This window comes from Oncorhynchus masou, chromosome 23 (assembly GCF_036934945.1).
Source record: "Oncorhynchus masou masou isolate Uvic2021 chromosome 23, UVic_Omas_1.1, whole genome shotgun sequence".
Taxonomy (NCBI): Eukaryota; Metazoa; Chordata; class Actinopteri; order Salmoniformes; family Salmonidae; genus Oncorhynchus; species Oncorhynchus masou.
The window spans coordinates 17075145-17094614 of NC_088234.1; the positions used below are offsets into that span (position 1 = coordinate 17075145).

The 19470-nt window shown below is 44.8% G+C and overlaps 1 pseudogene; it reads left to right on the forward strand.

The window, feature by feature from the left end:
• The first annotated feature begins 865 nt into the window (after positions 1-865).
• On the forward strand, positions 866-19306 carry LOC135510457 (ras and Rab interactor 2-like; annotated as a pseudogene).
• Positions 19307-19470: the final 164 nt, after the last annotated feature.

Genomic DNA, 19470 nt, shown 5'->3' on the forward strand with positions numbered 1-19470 from the left:
ATTTGATATGTTCCTATGAACTTCACATGTTGGTGCTCATGGGTCCTTTTCGATGGAAATGCCTAAACATTATTGGCTGATTGCTCCCAACTCATAACAATCCCCACCCAGTTGACTACTTTAAAATGGTGGAAGCCATCCTTGGCAATGTCAACGCTTTAAAAAAAAATGTTACCTTTATTTAACTAAGCAAGTCAGTTAAGAACAAATTCTTATTTACAGTGACGGCCTACACCAGCCAAACATGGATGACGCTGGGCTGATTGTGCGCCACCCTATGGGTTGCAATACAGCCTGGATTTGAACCAGTGTGTTTGTAGTGATGCCTCTAGCACTGAGATGCAGTGCCTTAGACCGCTGCGCCACACAGGAGCCCAAGGGTTATATCCATAATGTGGTCCTCTATCCCTATGACAACAGGCACAACTCATATATTAAGTTGTCCACTTATATCAGTGCATTTGTAACAACCTAACCAATACACTACTTCTATTACATACAGTATATTAGATCCAATAAGCCTCACATAGCCAATTAGAAATAAAAAAATTGTAAGCCCAGTTTGTCACTCATTGACCTTCATACAAAAGTTCCTCACTTCGTGGGCTTATTTTCATGGACAGATATTGGGTGGCGTAAAACCTCTTGCTTTGCCTCTTTCTCTCTAACGTACCTTAACGTCTGTTCAAGAACATTTGGGGGAAACGTGTAGTTCAGTACAGACCGTCACGCAACTGAGCAAACATTTAATTGAACTGAACACACCCCTTGTGTTTGTCATGCGACTGTTGTGTTGCCGCTTTTCAGAGCTCCACTCCCATATTTACAGTTGCTTCAGAAGAGCTTACCGTTTCCCCATGGGTTCTGTCATTTTGGTTATGTTTTATCAGATAAATTGACTGAGAACAAATTCTCATTTTTAGCAACAACCTGGGGAATAGTTACAGGGGAGAGGAATGAGACAATTGTAAGCTGGGAATGATTAGGTGACCGTGATGGTATGAGGGCCAGATTGGGAATTTAGCCAGGACACCAGGGTTAACACCCCTACTCTTACAATAAGTGCCATGGGATCTTTAGTGACCACAGAGAGGCCAGACACCATTTAACGTCCCATCCGAAAGACGGCACCCTACACAGGGCAATGTCCCCAATCACTGCCCTGGAGCATTGGGATATTTTTGTAGACCAGAGGAAAGGGGGCCTCCTACTGGCCCTCCAACAGCACTTCCAGCAGCATCTGGTCTCCCATCCAGGACCAACCCTGCTCAGCTTTAGAAGCAAGCCAGCAGTGGGATGCAGGGTGGTATGCTTGTTGAGGCAATGGTTTCGCCAATGGTTTCGCCAATGGAGTCTCAAGGTATTTGCCATTTTGCCATTTTTCTGTAAGCTTTGATGGGGAGAGTGTCCCTATGTGAATAGGCCAACTATGGGGTAGGCTGTATTTTGTCCTGACAATAGGGTACTAGGGGGTAACTATTCCCCCCAGGAACAATGTCTAATTTCTGACACAAAAAAAGCAACATTTGGGGAAAAAAGTGGGTATATGTGGATGAAGTTCATGCTGAGGCGTATAAACTATAAAGGGAAAAAAATGGCTACAGTTAACAGTTTTGTAGGTATTGTATGAAATCTTGTTTTTAGAAAAGGTTGCGTTTTTTAAAGTACTGGGGTAAATAGCTAAAAGGCTATAAAGTAACATTAACTCCAAAGCTATCAGTGACTAGTGGAAACATTTACAACTGACATTAAGTTATGTTATCTTTTTTAATGTATTTTACATCAGATAATCTGGTAGTAAGGTTGCTAGCTAGCACTCCTAGCAGTTTATGGTAACTAGCTAGCTGGCTAGCATTTATTGCTAGTGAAGTTGCTAGCTAGCAAGTTAGCATAAACTAGCACTAACTGACTGTCCTTAAGACCATAACACATGTTTTCCTTTACAAGTCTATGTAACTGACAAACAAGACAAACATCTATTAAATTCTCTTCCTAGAGATATTGGATATCAGACTTTTTCTCTCCCTCTCTATCTTGCTCTCTGTCTCTCTCCCCCTTTCTGGGAATTACATAAGTGTGTGTGTGTGTGTGTGTGTGTGTGTGTGTGTGTGTGTGTGTGTGTGTGTGTGTGTGTGTGTGTGTGTGTGTGTGTGTGTGTGTGTGTGTGTGTGTGTGTGTGTGTGTGGGCTGTGTGGTGTTTTATGTAAGGGAGACCTGGAAGTAAGTATGGGTGACCCCTACACTCACTGGAGGTGGGAGGTTGTTTATGTTAGTTATAGAGAGCACAGGATGTGTGTGTATGTGTATCACGTGTGTTTTCTATTACCATGTTAAATCAGTTTATAAAGACCAGGGAATCGAGTAGGTTCATGAGTTTTTCCTAGTCTGGTATTGTGGTTGGGAGAAACACCTGGCTCTAGGGGTGACCTCAGGCAGGTGATTAGGTTGGTAGAAATGAATAAAGATAAATAAAGGTTATGATGATGAAGTGAAACACTTTTTTTACCCCCTTTTTCGTGGTATCCAATTGGTAGTTACAGTCATGTCTCATCGCTGTAACTCCCTTACGGACTCAGGAGAGGCGAAGATCAAGAGCTGTGCGTCCTCCGAAACACAACCCAGCCAAACCGCACTGCTTCTTGACACAACGCCCCTTAATCCAGAAGCCAGCCGCACCAATGTGTCGGAGGAAACACCGTACACCTGGAGACCGTGTCAGCATGCATTGCTTCCGGCTAAACCCGTCCCTTAACCCGGACGACGCTGGGCCAATTGTGCGCCACCCCATAAGTCTCCCGGTCGTGGCCGGCTGCGACAGAGCTGGACTCGAACCAGGATCTCTAGTGACACAGCTAGCACTGCAATGCAGTGCCTTAGACCACTGCGTCCCTCGGGAGGCAAAGTGACACCTTTATGAATTATACTACTGAGACTTGGAGTTCTCATTATACCCCTGGCTAATCAGAGTGTTTATTGTCATTTGAGACTTGTTTCTCACTAGAGAACATTTCTTATTTTATAGAAAGGCGTTTAGACAACATTAACATTTGAACATTTGATCATTGTGTTATTTTCCTTGTTACTAAGTGATTTCTCCTACTTGGCTGACTCCTATTCTGACGAATGTTATCATCATCAAGTCATCAAAGAAAACAATAACAAAAGACTGTCTGAAGCGAGGGAGGAGGGTGTTGTATTGTTAACCAGTGGAGAGGAATTACCAGTACCGGTATAAATACACTTTGTTTGTTTTGTATGCAAGAGAGAAAGTCACGATACTTTCTAGAAATATAAAAGAAGACTTCACCTTGCCAGTAGTTTCCCTGCACTCCTGGTGTGTGTATTTGTGTGTGTGTGGTGTGTATCACCTCGTGTTGGGAGAGGGGGGTGTTCTTACTGAGTGGGAATGCCTGGTAGGATGTGTAGGCCTCTGTAACCAAGGCAACCATCTGCTGCTATGCTCGCACCGCTCTCCGGCAGCCCACACAATGTCACCACTGTGACATCCAGCCTGCAGTTCTGAGAGAGAGGAAGAGAGAGGGGGAGAAACGAGAGAGACAAGAGAGATTGTGTGTCTGTGTCTGTGTGTTATACACTGACCCCTTCCTGTGTTCTATCTAGATGCAGGGGGATCTAGGGTCCCAGCGGAGTTTCAGTGTGTTGGACCGACTCCTCCACACACACCCCGTCTGGCTGCAGCTGTCCATCAATGCTGACTCCGCCCTCTATATCCTGCTCAGAGAACCTGTCGGGGTGAGGAGGGGAAAGCCAATCAGATCATTCCATCAATGAATCAATTAACTAAACCTGACTGCCAGGTGAACTGTATCTGTTTAGTATAGCTTTCCAATAGAGTAGTATACAAGACAGTACAGTTCCTCACCCCAAGTGTTCACAAAGAACCCTAATAAAACCCAACCTTAGCATACTCTTACTTACTTCTTATTGAACAGTTCCATAAGTACTTGTTTAACAATGTTTGTCAATATTTATGGCTGGCCCCTGTGTGTAGACATTCCTGGTGCGTAAGTGCAGCTCCAGCCAGAGGAAGTTGTTGTGTGTCAGAGTGACCGCAGACCGAGCAGCATCCTCCATTAAGGAGTGTCTCATATGTGAGGAAGACTCCAGTGAGTACACATACATGTAGGCTACACCAACATTCTAAACTAACAATGAAACAGTTTCTCAACTCCAGTCCTCAAGTTTCCCCAATAGCACACATTTTTCTTGAACTCGGCAAGTCAGTTAAGAACAAATTCTTATTTACGATGACGCTCTACCGGGGAACACTGGGTTTACTTCCTTGTTCAGGGGCAGAACGACAGATTTTTACCTTGTCAGCTCAGGGATTCGATTCAGCAACCTTTAGGTTACTGGCCCAACGCTCTAACCGCTAGGCTACCTGAAGCACTGGACAAACACACCCGATTCAACTCATTGAGGGATTGATAAATAATTGACAAGTTGAATCAGGTGTGCTTGTCCAGGGCTAAAATTAAAATGTGTTCTTTTGGGGGTACTGGAGGACTGGAGTTGAGAAACACTGCTCTAAACTAACAATAAAACACTTGAACAGTTTCAGTCACACACAGTACTGCATGTGATCAAGATCCACTGTGAATCTATGAAAGATCAGGCCCGGCTCCACGAGGGGGCAAGAGGGGACTTAGCCCCCTCAATTGAAGCTTGTGCCACCTCAGTTGTAGTTTTATGCCCCTAAATAAACGATTGAGTGACATGTTGGCGCAAAATCTGTATCAGCGCTGTATCAGGGCTATGAAAGGCCACTGGGTGGTTAGGTATGTCTCCTTTGGGTTTTCATAAAAAGCGGGGGGGGGGGGGGGGGAACGCTGCTCATCTGTGGTAGACTATGTGGAAAATTAGAACCCGGTCAAGTTTACAATTGAAGCTCCTTCACTCAACTCTGCCTCACCACTGCAGAGTTAAGTTAGCTTCTTAGCTAGCTGTAAAAGGCATTTGTGTTATTACCCTAGAGCTCTAACCAGTTAATCTGCCACCGCCACGATGGACATCGGAAATCAAACCACCACGGCCGCCGCCAAACCCAGCAGGGATGATGCTGCCAGGCACCAGCTATTCCACTACCCCTTCCCCGACTGTTCCTGACTATCTTGGGACAGAGGAGCCAGCCCAGGTTAGCCTAGAATCCTACCCTAGCTGCAGGTTTTCTGCCCAAAAACGTTTATTTAATAGCAACTGGTTCATAGGAAGAGAGTGACTGGAGTCCTCGGTTACTGCAGATGCGGCATTTTGGTTTCCATGTCAAAAGTTCTGTGTTGGGTCCAATGCTAACGCAGACAAGGCCTTCTCCCAAGGTGGATATTCTAACTGGAAGAACGCTATTGATGGTACCAAAGGATTCGCTAGGAATCTTCCAGCAAGGAGCATTTCAAATGCACTGCACTGTGGTAAGGAACTAGTATTTGGATGCATTCACATAGGCTGTTTGAAATAGGTGAATTATCCTATCTATCTTGTAGCCTATATTCATTGCCTAACAGGCCTTTCTTCAGCGTGTAGGTCGCTGTCCATTGTGCTGATACAGCACAGTGGAGATGGGTTATAGATTTCACGCCAACCTGTCACTTCAAAAGCACTCACTGGTCTAGGAGTCTCAGCATTTTAGCTTCATGTTTATTATGGTATAGCGTGATATAAGCAGAATTCAATATAATTCCAATGCAGGAACTCCCAAAAATTGTGCCCCCTCACCGATTTCAACTGCCCCCTTATTCACTTTATCCTTTCCCTGGATCTGTGAAGGGTGCTGCCAAATGTTACAAAGCTGTGATTGGTGTCAAATGTTCTCTGTCCTATCCCCAGCCTTCGCCTTGGAGAGCTCCGCCCTCAGCTTCCCAGACCTCTGCCGATTGGTGGCCTTCTACTGCATTAGCAGGTGATTGCCACTACCTTTACCCCATCTACCTGTCAATAACACTGCCACTGCTTTGGTCTATTTTGTCCACAGACTGTAAATACGCTGTAATGGCACTTCCATTACAGAACATGCTGTTCTAGCCCACTACGGCACACTGTGTTATTTGATAATAAATAACCTCAATATGTGTGTGTTGTCTCCAGGGATGTGCTGCCTTTTCCACTGGAGCTCCCAGAAGCCATTGCTCAGGCCTCCACCCACAGGAAGCTGGAGGCCATCTCCCATATGGGATTAGGTAGGGGTTCATTCAATGGATCTATAGCATACAGATGTAGGATCTTAATTTGATCACTGTTTTGTTGCTGAGTATGTTCCTGCACAGCAGGAAATGCAAACTTGTTGTGTATTTGAGGTTTAATAAAGGCTTTAAAATGTCAGAATTGATTTTCCCTATGGAAAATATATCAACCCCTACAGAAAATGTCCATTAATTAAAATCCACATAATAATTCACATTTCCTGTTGCTTCAGGATTATTTTCCTGCTGTAGCAAACTGGCTCAAATTAAGATCCAACATCAACATTACATTAGATTGGGATGGGGGGATGGGGCGACCTACACACAAGAAAGTGAAGGTGACCTGCCTAAATGACTACCAATAGCAATCATGTCGGTAGCCATGAAGTTCTTTTGAAAAGCTGGTCATGGCTCACATCAACACCATCATCCTGGAAACCCTAGACCCACTCCAATTCGCATTGACTCGGTACTGGTACCCCCTGTGTATAACCTCGTTTTTGGTATTTTATTTTTTACTTTAGTTTATTTTGTCAATATTTTCTTAACTCTATTTCTTGAACTGCATTGTTGTTTAAGGGCTTGTAAGTAAGCATTTCACGGTAAGGTTGTACGAATACAATTTGGTTTGATTTGAAAAGGAACATAATGTGTCTAGGGGTTGTTTCTGGACTGGGCCTAAATGTTTAGCACAGTAGGATATGGTCTTCAAAGCACTTCAATATCACTCACTTTATGGCGTGAATCAATTACTTATCCTCTGAACACGACAGTATGAAAATGTTACATACCAGAATCTGGACCGGGAAACATTGTCTTTCTTGTTCTTTTCCCCACAACCCGACAGAGTTCTGGAGTTCACTCTCTGACACCCAGAATGGACCTGGGGATCTACAGGCTCCACCCACCATCAAGGCTTCACCCATTACCACCAAGACTCCGCCCACCATGCAGGTCAAGGCGGGTCTGTCCCAGGACCTGTGTTACCTGCTGTCCCGCGGCAGACAGGAGTCTCTCTGCTTCATTAACCCTCTCTTTCTCCAGCTTGAGGTAGTCACCCTTAAGCACAGATCTAGCAACAGATTAGCCCACCACAATTCCTCACCATAACCATTGGGGGAATAAAAATAATGTCTTACCCTGATTCAGTTTACTTGGCTTCCTTCAGCTGGAGGTATAGACTTATAAACACATCAACATGGCTGTAAGTGGGAAGTCATCCCAGTTTTTAAAGATGTCACCTTGCAGAGTCTACCTTTTAACCACATCTGGGATCAGTTTTCCCTACCAAAATTCCTAAACATAACCATTAGGGAGAGTGAAAACATGTCTATTTGACCCTGAATCGGTCGGTATAGGGACAACTACCTACCTCCTTTCTCCCTCCAGCAGCAACAACAGCCGCAACAGTCGATCCCGGGGGCGTCCCACAAACGCCACCGCTTCAAACGCAGCATGAGGGTCCGTGTCTCTACAGAGAGCTCCATGACTCTGTCTGGTTGTGGAGGTGGTGGAGGGGGGTCTGGGTCATTCCCCTTGCCCCCACCGGAGAACCCCAAGGACCAGGAGAGGCTCCAGCCCACACCCCTCCAGCCCAGTCCCAACCCGCACAGAAAGGTCCATCCTGGGGCTGGCGTCCTGAGGAAAACCCCTGCACTGTCCCCCATGTCGGCCGAGGATGAGGACCTCGTGCCTGTACCGCCAGCGGTAAGGGTCCCTTTATGATAGTCACTACCGTTCAAAAGTTTGCTGTCACTTAGAAATGTCCTTGTTTTTGAAAGAAAAGCACATTTCCATTAAAATAACATACAATTGATCAGAAATACAGTGTAGACATTCTTAATGTTGTAAATGGCTATTGTAGCTGATTTTTTTATGTAATATCTACATAGGTCCATTATCAGCAACCATCACTCCTGTGTTCCAATGGCACGTTGTGTTAGCTAATCCAACTTTATCATTTTAAAAGGCTAATTGATCATTAGAAAACCCTTTTGCAATTATGTTAGCACAGCTGAAAACTGTTGTTCTGGTTACAGAAACAATAAAACGGGCAGTTGATAAGACGGGTTGAGTATCTGGAGCATCAGCATTTATGGGTTCGATTACAGGCTCAAAATCACCAGAAACAAAGTCCTTTCTTCTGAAACTCATCAGTTTATTCTTGTTCTGAGAAAGGAAGGCTATTCCATGCGAGAAATTACCAAGAAACTGAAGATCTCGTGCAACGTTGTGTACTACTCCTTTCACAGAACAGCGCAAAGCCTACAATAGTAATTTACAACACTAACAATGTCTACACTGTATTTCTGATCAATTTGATGTTATTTTAATCGACCATTTTCTTTCAATAGCAAGGACATTTCTAAGTGACCCCAAACTTTTGAACGGTAGTGTATGTCTCTATCCTCTTATTTTCTCTCTTATTTTCTCTCTTTTCCTAACTCCCTTTCTTTCTCTCCTGAAAGCACACATCCAGTCAACACACTGACCAGCTGATGCATTGTATAAAGATATGACCTTGACTCCGTCTCTCTCCCCAGGCTCCAACAGATCCTCCAGTGGGGGAGGTAGAGGAGGACCCATCTGCTCCAGAGGAGCCCAGCATCGAAGAGGCGTGCTTGGCCTTGAAGGGCCACCCAGCCCCCTCTCTGGCCCAACTGGACAGCAGCAGCTCTTTCAGCAGTCTGGAGGAAGAGGACACAGGAGCAGAAGCAGAGGACCAGTTCTTCAAACAACCAAACCCCAACCCTCAGCACCGCCCGCCCTTGGTGCGCTCGCGGGGGGGTCACGGAGGCCTGCAGAGGATGAGCGCGGCGTTTGTGTGTTTCTTTGCTCCAGAGAAGAGGCTTGCCAGGCTGGTGGAGGAGCTATCCAGGGAACAGAGGTCAGCAAAACCACTTATAAATATAGAGCAAGACTTTGGGAAAACTTGATGCCATGTTTGTGCATTTGAACATTCAATTTGTCTGTTCATGATGATTTTTTTTGGGGGGGGGGGTTGATATTGCCCATAGGGAGCTAACATGGCTTCTGTGGAATTGTGTAGTGTCATGTAAATTCATCATGTTTTTGGTGGGAAAACCTCAATGTTCAAACTCTCTGTCTCTGGAGGTCTGCGTTTGGTTCCTTGGTCCAAGAGTTCCTCCAGAAGCAGAAAGAGGAGCTGAGAGGGTCTTGACCCAGGCTGCCTCTTCATCGTCATCTTCCTCACCGAAGTCCTCCTTGGCGGTGCTCCAGGGGCTGCGGTGCTTCTTGTCCCAGGCCAAGAGCTTCCTGCTGGACAGCGGAGAACTGTCGCCCCCCCTAGAGACCCTGGTGCCCGACAACCAGAAAGGTACCACCATTCTCACCTCTAAGGATGCAAGGAGGAAAAAAGAGGATAGAGGAAGAAAGAGAGAGAGGAATATATCATAAGAATGGGAGAGATACTGAGGAGAGGCAGGAATTTGGAAGGGGCAGGATCTTCAGTAACTTCAGGTGTTCAGCATCAAACACACAAAACAGATTGATACGATACACAGGACATTACAAATACTTTTAAATGCTGCAAAGCAAGCCCATATAATATTCACTAAAGACTATAACACAAATATTATTGGATATTATCAGCATGTCAATTGTGGAAAGCATTAGCACCACTGTCTATTGGTTTGACAGGATGTATAATAACACACAGTAAACCCATAGAGAGAGACTATGGAAACAACAGGCTGGCTTTAGATGAGACTCAGACAGACTGTCCAGAGGCTTTTAGTGAAAAGGTATTATCACTGCGTAGGGGGTAGCTTTTCATCCATGAGTTCATATTGTCTCTAGGATTTATAAAGCTTTGCTAGACAAGCCAGAGAACTACATCTATCACATTTAGCCTGCCAAATATCTCTGTATGTTGCTGGATGGGAGATATAAGACATTCATTCATTGATATTTCTTATTTGGTGGGGGGGGACTACAGGGGATGGTTGGTGTGTGTGTGCTGAGGCTTTTGGAGAGAGTAGAGTGGACTCCACACTCACAATTGCGTCGGTGGAGGCATTTTCACTTTTTTTCTCCCTCATCGTTTATCATTTAAAGATATCACAGTCCCACGCGCACTTGAAGAGCAGCACGATTCTCTGGCTGGAGGGAGAGAGAGTGAGAGAGAGAGCGGGAGGAAGGGGGGGGCGAGAGATGGAGGGAGAGGGAGAGAGGGATGGAAGGGGAGAGAGATATGGAGAGAGGGATGGAAGGGGAGAGAGATATGGAGAGGGGGATGGAAGGGGAGAGAGATATGGAGAGAGGGATGGAAGGGAGAGAGATATGGAGAGAGGGATGGAAGGGGAGAGAGATATGGAGAGAGGGATGGAAGGGGAGAGAGATATGGAGAGGGGGATGGAAGGGGAGAGAGATATGGAGAGAGGGATGGAAGGGGAGAGAGATATGGAGAGAGGGATGGAAGGGGAGAGAGATATGGAAGGGGAGAGAGATATGGAGAGGGGGATGGAAGGGGAGAGAGATATGGAGAGAGGGATGGAAGGGGAGAGAGATATGGAGAGAGGGATGGAAGGGAGAGAGATATGGAGAGAGGGATGGAAGGGGAGAGAGATATGGAGAGAGGGATGGAAGGGGAGAGAGATATGGAGATAGGGATGGAAGGGGAGAGAGATATGGAGAGGGGGATGGAAGGGGAGAGAGATATGGAGAGAGGGATGGAAGGGGAGAGAGATATGGAGAGGGGGATGGAAGGGGAGAGAGATATGGAGAGGGGGATGGAAGGGAAGAGAGATATGGAGAGAGGGATGGAAGGGGAGAGAGATATGGAAGGGGAGAGAGATATGGAGAGGGGGATAGAAGGGGAGAGAGATATGGAGAGAGGGATGGAAGGGGAGAGAGATATGGAGAGAGGGATGGAAGGGGAGAGAGATATGGAAGGGGAGAGAGATATGGAGAGGGGGATGGAAGGGGAGAGAGATATGGAGAGAGGGATGGAAGGGGAGAGAGATATGGAAGGGGAGAGAGATATGGAGAGAGGGATGGAAGGGGAGAGAGATATGGAGAGGGGGATGGAAGGGGAGAGAGATATGGAGAGGGGGATGGAAGGGGAGAGAGATATGGAGAGAGGGATGGAAGGGGAGAGAGAGAAATAGAGGAAGAAAGCGAGGCAGGACGAGGACTGGGTATTGATGTAGAGCTGACATTCGCTTTATGTGTGTTGGACAATGTCAGCCTAGTCAGGGAATCCTGTGACCCTCCACTTCCCCCTGTCCCTCAGTAATGATTAATCATTTCCTGACTGAACAAGTGGGTGGTATGTGTATTGTGTGTATGAGTGGGTGTTGTGTTGTGTGTATGGGTGTGTGTTATGGGTGTTTCCTGTGTGTATGAGTGTGTGTTGTGTGTGTGTGTATAGGTCTGTGTTGTGTTATGGGTATGTGTTGTGTGTGATATGAGTGTATAGAACTGGTACGTTGTTATTTTAGATAAATGTTTGTAATCTGAATAAAGTAAATCTTTCATACAATATGTTTCCTTATTATCTTCAACTACTACTATGTGTGTGTGTGTGTGTGTGTGTGTGTGTGTGTGTGTGTGTGTGTGTGTGTGCGTGTGCGTGCGTGCGTGCGTGCGTGCGTGCGTGCGTGTGTGCGTACCTATGTATGTGTTCCCCCATGCAGACATAGCCCTGGAGAAGGCCATGTTTGGCTGTGTGCTGAAACCTCTGAGGGTGCTGCTCGACCAGGCCCTCCTCTCCCTCCACAGACAGGACGGCTCCACCCAGCACCTGGCCTCTAGTCTCCTGGCCTGCCAAGAGGGGGCGATGGAACGCCTCGGAGTGCTGGTGGGCGTGCCCGACACACGCGGAGTGGAGAGGGTAAGGCAGAAGCTGGGCCTCATGCAGCGCACCCACTCACCCATAGACAAGGTGCTGCTGCTGCTGCAGGTCTGCAAGTCGGTCCAGAAGGCCATGGGGGCCCTCCACGACGGTGGTGAGTCGGCCTTCAATTTGCCTAATCTTAAACGTCAAATAAAGTAACCACAGCCAGTGATTATCTATTATAAATAGAAACATTTTAAGAACACCATTTATTTACCTGTTATAAGCTAGAAGCTGTTATCAACTGTCATAATCAATCAATCAACTGTTATTAATCAATCAATCTGTTAAAGCTGTCTTGTACCATCCTCTTCCTGCTCCCAGGACAGGAAGTGAGCTCTGAGGACTTCCTGCCGGCGCTGTCCTATGTGATTGTGATGTGTAACACGCCTCAGATCCTACTGGAGGTGGAGTACATGATGGAACTACTAGAGCCCTCCTGGCTCACTGGGGAGGGTACGCACTATACCCAAACTACACCCTAACTACACCCCTTATAGCCTACACCCCTTATAGCCTACATCCCTTCCACCTTAAAGCTTACCGGATGCTTCCCAGTCGAAACAGTATTATGGCGAAATTTGGTGCCATTTTTGTTTCCTGGGAGGTTTTATCAACACTGAACATAAATGATAGATTATTTGGAGGTTTTTGAATAACTTCCTCAACACTTTAACGGAATGTTTCAATAAGACTTTTAATAACACTGCTAGTTTATTTGGGGTTAACCACTTTGAACTCCAAGCACAGATAGGACACATGGAAATGCATTTCCTTAGGCGTCCGTGAGATTCAAATCTATAATATTCTGTTCTTGATCCATGGAATTAGTCCGCTACGCTACTAGGATGGAGCGAGCATGCCATGTTTTTTAACGCATACAAAGCTAATTTACTTAACAAAAGGCATGACATAGCACAAGTAGGGGGGGGGCTTTTGCTCCTCTATTGTTCCTCAACCAAGGGGCCGATGACATCAGACAACTCCTTCACTGCCTTACTCCTTGGAGTTTGTAGTTGTGTCTAAAAAAACAACTATTTTATTCAAAACATATTTTTTAGAGTGTGTACTTTACTGTATTTACACTTGGGATATTGCCTTTCAACCGTAAAAGTTTTTTTTAAATCACTGGAGAACATCTTTAAGATCAGGTGCGGCCAATTAGTGGGCGCAGCCAACACACCTGAACACACGTAATATTAGAGAGGATAGGGAGAGTTGTGTTGATGCTGAGAACGGAATGTATGTTTTGAAATATCATTCTTAGAATGTTCCTCTGAACGTTACTAAAGTTTTCTTCTAGTTTTTATGGAAACATTTTTTTAACGTTTTCAGAACAATTTGAGAACATGACATTAAATAGAACCATGGGGAAACCTGTAGGAAACGTTATGCGGATGCACTGAAAATCCCACAGAAGAACTTTGTTTCTTAACGTTCTTGGAAAAATTTGAGAACATTCCCAACGTCAAACCAGTTGGAGAATATTCCTAGTATATTACCAAAATGGAAATTAAATGTAACAATGTTTTAACTTTTAGGAAAAGTTATGTTAACCATAATTACTCCTGTAAATTGCTCTGGATTAGAGCGTCTGCCAAATGACTAAAATGATTGGCGCAAGTGGTCTAAGGTACTGCATCGCAGTGCTTGAGGCGACACTGCAGACCTGGGTTCGTTCCCAGGCTGTATCACAACCAGCCATGACTGGGAGTCTCATAGGGACAATTGACCCAGCATTGTCCAGTAAAGACTTGGCTCATCGCGCTTTAGCAACTCCTTGTGGCGGGCCGGGTGCCTGCAGGCTGACCTCGGTTATCAATTGAACTGTGTTTCCTCTGACACATTGGTGCTGCTGGCTTCCAGGTTAAGCGGGTGGGTGTTAAGAAGCAGCATGGTTTGACGGGTTTCGGAGGACGCATGACTTGACCTTCGCCTCTCCCGAACCCTTTACACTTGTGGGAATTGGCCTATATGGATAGGGCTAAATTGAAATGTTTCTTACAGAAGAAATATGAAAGCATATGCAGTGTAATGGTCGCAATTGAAAGGGAACAGTTTGGAGATAATGGGAAAATAATTAGACCAAAGGTGAGTACACAGTTCACCTGACACAAGACATTACACTGTTGAGTTGATGTGTATTTTACATTTACTGTACTTTTTGCTGCATTTGTTAACCATGAAATCTAAAAATCCTGTGGATACAGTAAAATGAGAAGATTATGAGAAGATTATTCCTGGAAAATGTGGGGTAAGCACAACATGAGACAAAAACATGACATGGGTTTGAGTGAGAGGAGTAACTGGAGTCTAAAAGTGGCCACACACCTCTCCCAAAGTGTGCACGGTTCCTAAGCAATTTCAATGTACTTTTATGACTCAAAGAAGAGTCTTCAACTACAAGCTGCTATTTTGAGCTCTCCAAGCTGTGCTGTTGAAGAACGAGAGCAATCACACTTGTAGTGGTTTTCTTTGGAACACAGCCCTACATCCTTGCCATCACACAATTACTGTTGTTGTTTGCGCAATCCAAAAATGGTCTGGGTCAGCTGGGCATCATTTCAAAGCTTGTTCTATTGCCAACATGATTACCTAAGCTATAAAATCTGATTTTAAAGTGTTAGGCTGCCATTACACAACGTTGTGTAATGGCAGCCTAAGGCTTTCACAAGGCCATTCAGAGAAACGGATCGTACTGTTGGTGCGCATAAAAAGGAGTCATGCAGCAAAATGGAGTCATAATAAACAAATCAGAGACTCATTCTGTTCAGAACAAACCAGGGTATGACGCCATGTCATCTTGTAACGACATCAAACAAATTCATCAGAAACATTGAGACTGTAATTTGGAAACGAGAAGTGCACATTTGGACTCACAGGTCTTTGGCTTGCTTGGATCACATCAGTGGTATTTATTATAATCCACAACGTCTCGTCTTTCAAAATACATAGTCCTCTCAATTTGCAGCATTTCCTTCCCTCAGACAGCAAAGAATGTGTAAAAGTAGCCCAATTAGCAGAAGGGATGGGGACAACTTGTCGCGCGCGGAGCTCAATTTCAGAACAACTGTCAGTCAAAACCAATGTATAGCATGTTGTTGTACACCCACAGCATTCCCATTTAGGAGCTTATCAGTGCTCAAATCTGCCGTTTTCAACCCGTATTCGGGTATGAGTGCAAAGGGCTACATGAGCTGCGAATGTTCCAAAGCCAAGCAACTAACCTGCACCGTTCCCAGAACGTTGTGGGAAGGTTGTATGCAAAATGACCCTAGGACAACCACACTCACCAAGCTCTAAGAGACATATGGTTCTCAGTACGTTATGTGGTATCTGGTTTACCCTCTCCACCCCAAAGGAGAGGGCACCACTACGAACTACACCCTGTGCCTTTATACACTCTACCTCTAAAATAACATTGCGGATAATGAAGACAACATAACTGTGGTCTTGATGGATATTTAGATGCCATTCACAGTCACTGTATTGACATTTAGCTGTGCCCCCACCCACTCTCCCAGGTGGCTACTACCTGACCAGTGTCTATGCCAGCCTCTGTCTGATCCAGAGCCCTGAAGCGAAGGGGGACCAAGTCCCCCCAGGAGGTCTGACCCGCGAGGCCCTGGACGGGCTGAGGGAGTGGGGGCGCAGACGCAGCCTGGAAGCCAAGAGCAACCGTGAGAGACAACAGAACCAGGTGAAACACTAGCTCCTGGGTAACGTTTTCCCCTGGGTAGCAATAACCATTAGTGGGGAAACTGTCAAACTGACCCAAGATCAGTGTCTAGGGGCAGCTTCACCCTATTCTGAGACGCCACTCGACACCAGACCTGGATTTAAATAGCCTGGATTTAAATTTGTTTTCTTTCAAATACTTCAGCTGCACAGGATTGAGATGACAAAATAATAGTCCCAAAAGAGCAAACCCCGCCCATCTATAGACAGACGCACCCTCCTTGTGCTTGTTATTCGCCAGAATCATGACCGCCATTCACCAGAAAACATAGTATGGTGGATAGCTGGTTAGTGACGTGAGGAATAGTGACTCCCTTCAAATAGCAGCTTGCTAAAAACCCCCTCCTTTGTCCTAGTATTTGATTCGTCCCCAAATGATGACCATTCACTAGATGAAATGGTACAAACACTGTAGTTAGCTAGTCAGTCACGTGGGCTACTCACTCTCTTCAAATAGCAGCTAGCTAAAACACACGTACACACCACACACCCGCCAGCAGATTTGCTGTACCGCCGCTGAGGGAGATCAGTGAGCTCGCTGAGTGTTATGAAGAAGTGGGTGGTCAGATAGCATGAAATTTACTGAGCAGTAGCAACCCACTGAAGAGAGGAGAGCAAACACAATATGCACACAGACAGTGAGGAGCTCAGTGACTCTGTAAGTTGCAGCTTTTTAATGTTGTTTAATGATGTGGTCCATGGGGAACTTGCTGATTTGACTGTGTCCGGTATGTGAGAGTGTTAATGAAGGGTGTTTGGGAATGGGCAGGTTGTGTTATATGGAGGCAGGTGGTACTGTAGGTGGTTCTCCTATTATGTAATATAGTATATACCCAACGTTTCGACTGGTTGTGGCACACTGTATTTACATGTAGTATAGATGTATATTATTGTACTTTGATGTAGGCTATGTCTGTGTAAGTGTATGGATTCATTTTGTTAGGATGAAGGGACAGTGTGGTTTAATGGAGGTGTGTATGTGTGTTTAAAGTGTGTGTTTAAAGTAGAAAAGTAAAAGTGTTGAATTTGTTTGATATTAAGGCAATGCATGAAGACTGTTGGACTGTAGTCATTGTAGAATATTTTGAAACTGATTGGTATTGATTTATATTGAGGAATGTGCATTTGTGGTGTATCGCCTACAGTATGTACAGCTGTGTAACGAACAGTAGCCAATTGAGGCTCTGTATACTACTAGCTCTCACAGTCTCACGTCAGAATTAGACTTTCATCCGTGTTTCTCAAATGTCAAATTTCAAAGTTGTTCCAAACCTCACATTTCAAAGTGTTTAAGGTTAAGTTTTGGCATTAACTCCAAATTTGTAACGTTATGGTTAAAATTAGACATTAACTCAGAATTCACAAGGTAGGTATTAACTCTGAACTTTCTATCACTGGATTCAAACATGCAACCTTTGGAATCAGAGGCAGATGCTTACACCCATCCGCCACCCCTGTCCACAACCGACACAGCGCTCACTGTTGCCCCTAGTGGCCGGTTTCCACCTCATCTCCCAACATCCTCAGACATTGAATGCTGACTTGTATCCCGGGTGACGTCCTGGTGTATTGTGTACTGTTTACAGTATTGAGTTAGTTTGGTTTAAATGAATGGAAGACAGTATATTATTTTGAAGCACTCTAATCTTTGTGAGTCTTCTGACGGCTATGTTATAAGAGCTGTTTATGTGAGTTAACAAGAGTATACATTTTGTAACTCATTTTGTGTGTGTGTGTGTGTGTGTGTGTCTTTGCTTGTATGTGTTTCTCTCTGTACAGAGGTGTGTTCGGGTACTGTTCCAGGACGGCGAGCGCAGCGCTGTGCGGACGCTGCAGTGGAGAGCCGGGGAGAGCAGCGAGGCCCTAGCCCGGCTCTGTGCCTCCACCTTCGGCGTCTCCGAGCCCCAGGACTACACCCTCTACTGGAGGTCCGGGGGGGAGATGAGGACCCTTCCCACCCAGACACAGCCTCAGGACCTGGCCAGCCACAGTGAGGGAGGCCCCTCTCTCTCCTACCTTCGCACGGACCACGACTTCAGCAAGATGCGGCGGCTGACCAGAGGGGGCGCTGTGGACCTGGGGGAGTCCGTGTGTGAGGAGTGAAGGAAGGAGGGCGATGGAGGGAGGAAGAGGAGGTGGAAGAGTTCTTCTCGGATCTCAGCGTTTTTCGATTTATTGATTGATTAAAAAAGCTGTGTTGTGTCTTGGACGTGTTGTCATAACTACAGCTCTCACTAAAGACTAAGGGGCAAGTCTCAATTGGCACCCTATTCCATAGTGGAGGTTTAAAGTTGTGCACTGCACTGTATGGGCTCTGGTAAATAGGGTGTCACTTGAGACTCAGCCTTAGAGGAAGGGCAGATTGGTTGTCTATTATTCACATCACTTCTGTCAATCTGTTGCTCTTTGGTTGGAACCATAGAATTAGAATGAATTCTATAAATTATATTTCTATGTTCAGAACCCTGTTGTTAAGGGTTTGGGGGGGGGGGCCTAAAACACTAGCTACCGGTATGTCCTTGCTACTGTAACGTAAGAGCGACGGAAATATTTTTTGTAAGACCGAACCTCAATACCAAAGTTAAGAAAGTAAAGTCATACACATAGGAATGTGTGCAGCTCAGAGGACAAGCTTTGCTTTAAGGTAAGATGGACCTGGTTCTTTTGACTTATTTACCGTGTTACAGATAAAGAAGGAGTGAATAAGAGCCAATACAGGCAAACGCCATGAAGACATTTGGATTGTGAGTCTGAGGTACTGTTGATGTTGGCTCTGCCACCTCTAGTCACTTACTGTTGACAGGATTGTGGGAAAACCATTTTTTAACTTTACAAATAGAAAACCGGTTTGAGGAATGTTGTTGAAAGGCACAATATTTCCTTGTTTTAAGATTTTTGCCAAATGAATGTCTCTTTATGATAAAAAGGGACACATTTGTCAAAATAATTACTTTTTTTTCTGTTTCACTTTCTATTACTGTTTCCATTGAATTGCTTTAATATTCCATGACAAAAGTAGCTTCTGAGAGAAAAGACCATCTACGTGACAATGGCCAATAAAACTGGGACCATGTTATGCCTCATGGCGATTAGCTGAATGTAAAGTCACCTAAGTGGCCATGGCGACGAAACCTGCTGCAGATCATCTTTGCCAACTGACTGTTCAACTTAATGTTAACACTTATGTATTATTACAATGATGAATTGTTAAAAAAAAGGTGGAATAGTTATATTGAGTATGAATCACAGATTTCTAAGAAGGAAAGTGAGATATTTACCTTTATGGAAGCTTTTACTGGAGATGGGGGTCCTTTAAAGATGAACAAGGACACCTTGAAGACTATTGCATGCTCTTTTCATTGAATGTAAAGACTTTGCTGGTTTCGTATGTGATGCATGTGTTGACTGTGTTGAAAAAGGCAACATAATGGCATTCACTATTTCATTGGCTGTATAACACATTGCTGTATTTTGTCCAGTAATACAAAATCGCAATAAAATTGCATTATCTGTTCATAGTGCTACTACATGATGTGTTCTTTGCTTATCAGTGTTTGCTGCGTACAATCTATATTAATATCATGTTGAAGTTACAGTATATTGCTAAGGGAATATTACAAGTCACCACTGGGAAGCAGCAAATTACTTTACTTATACACTGAGTGTACAAAACACAAG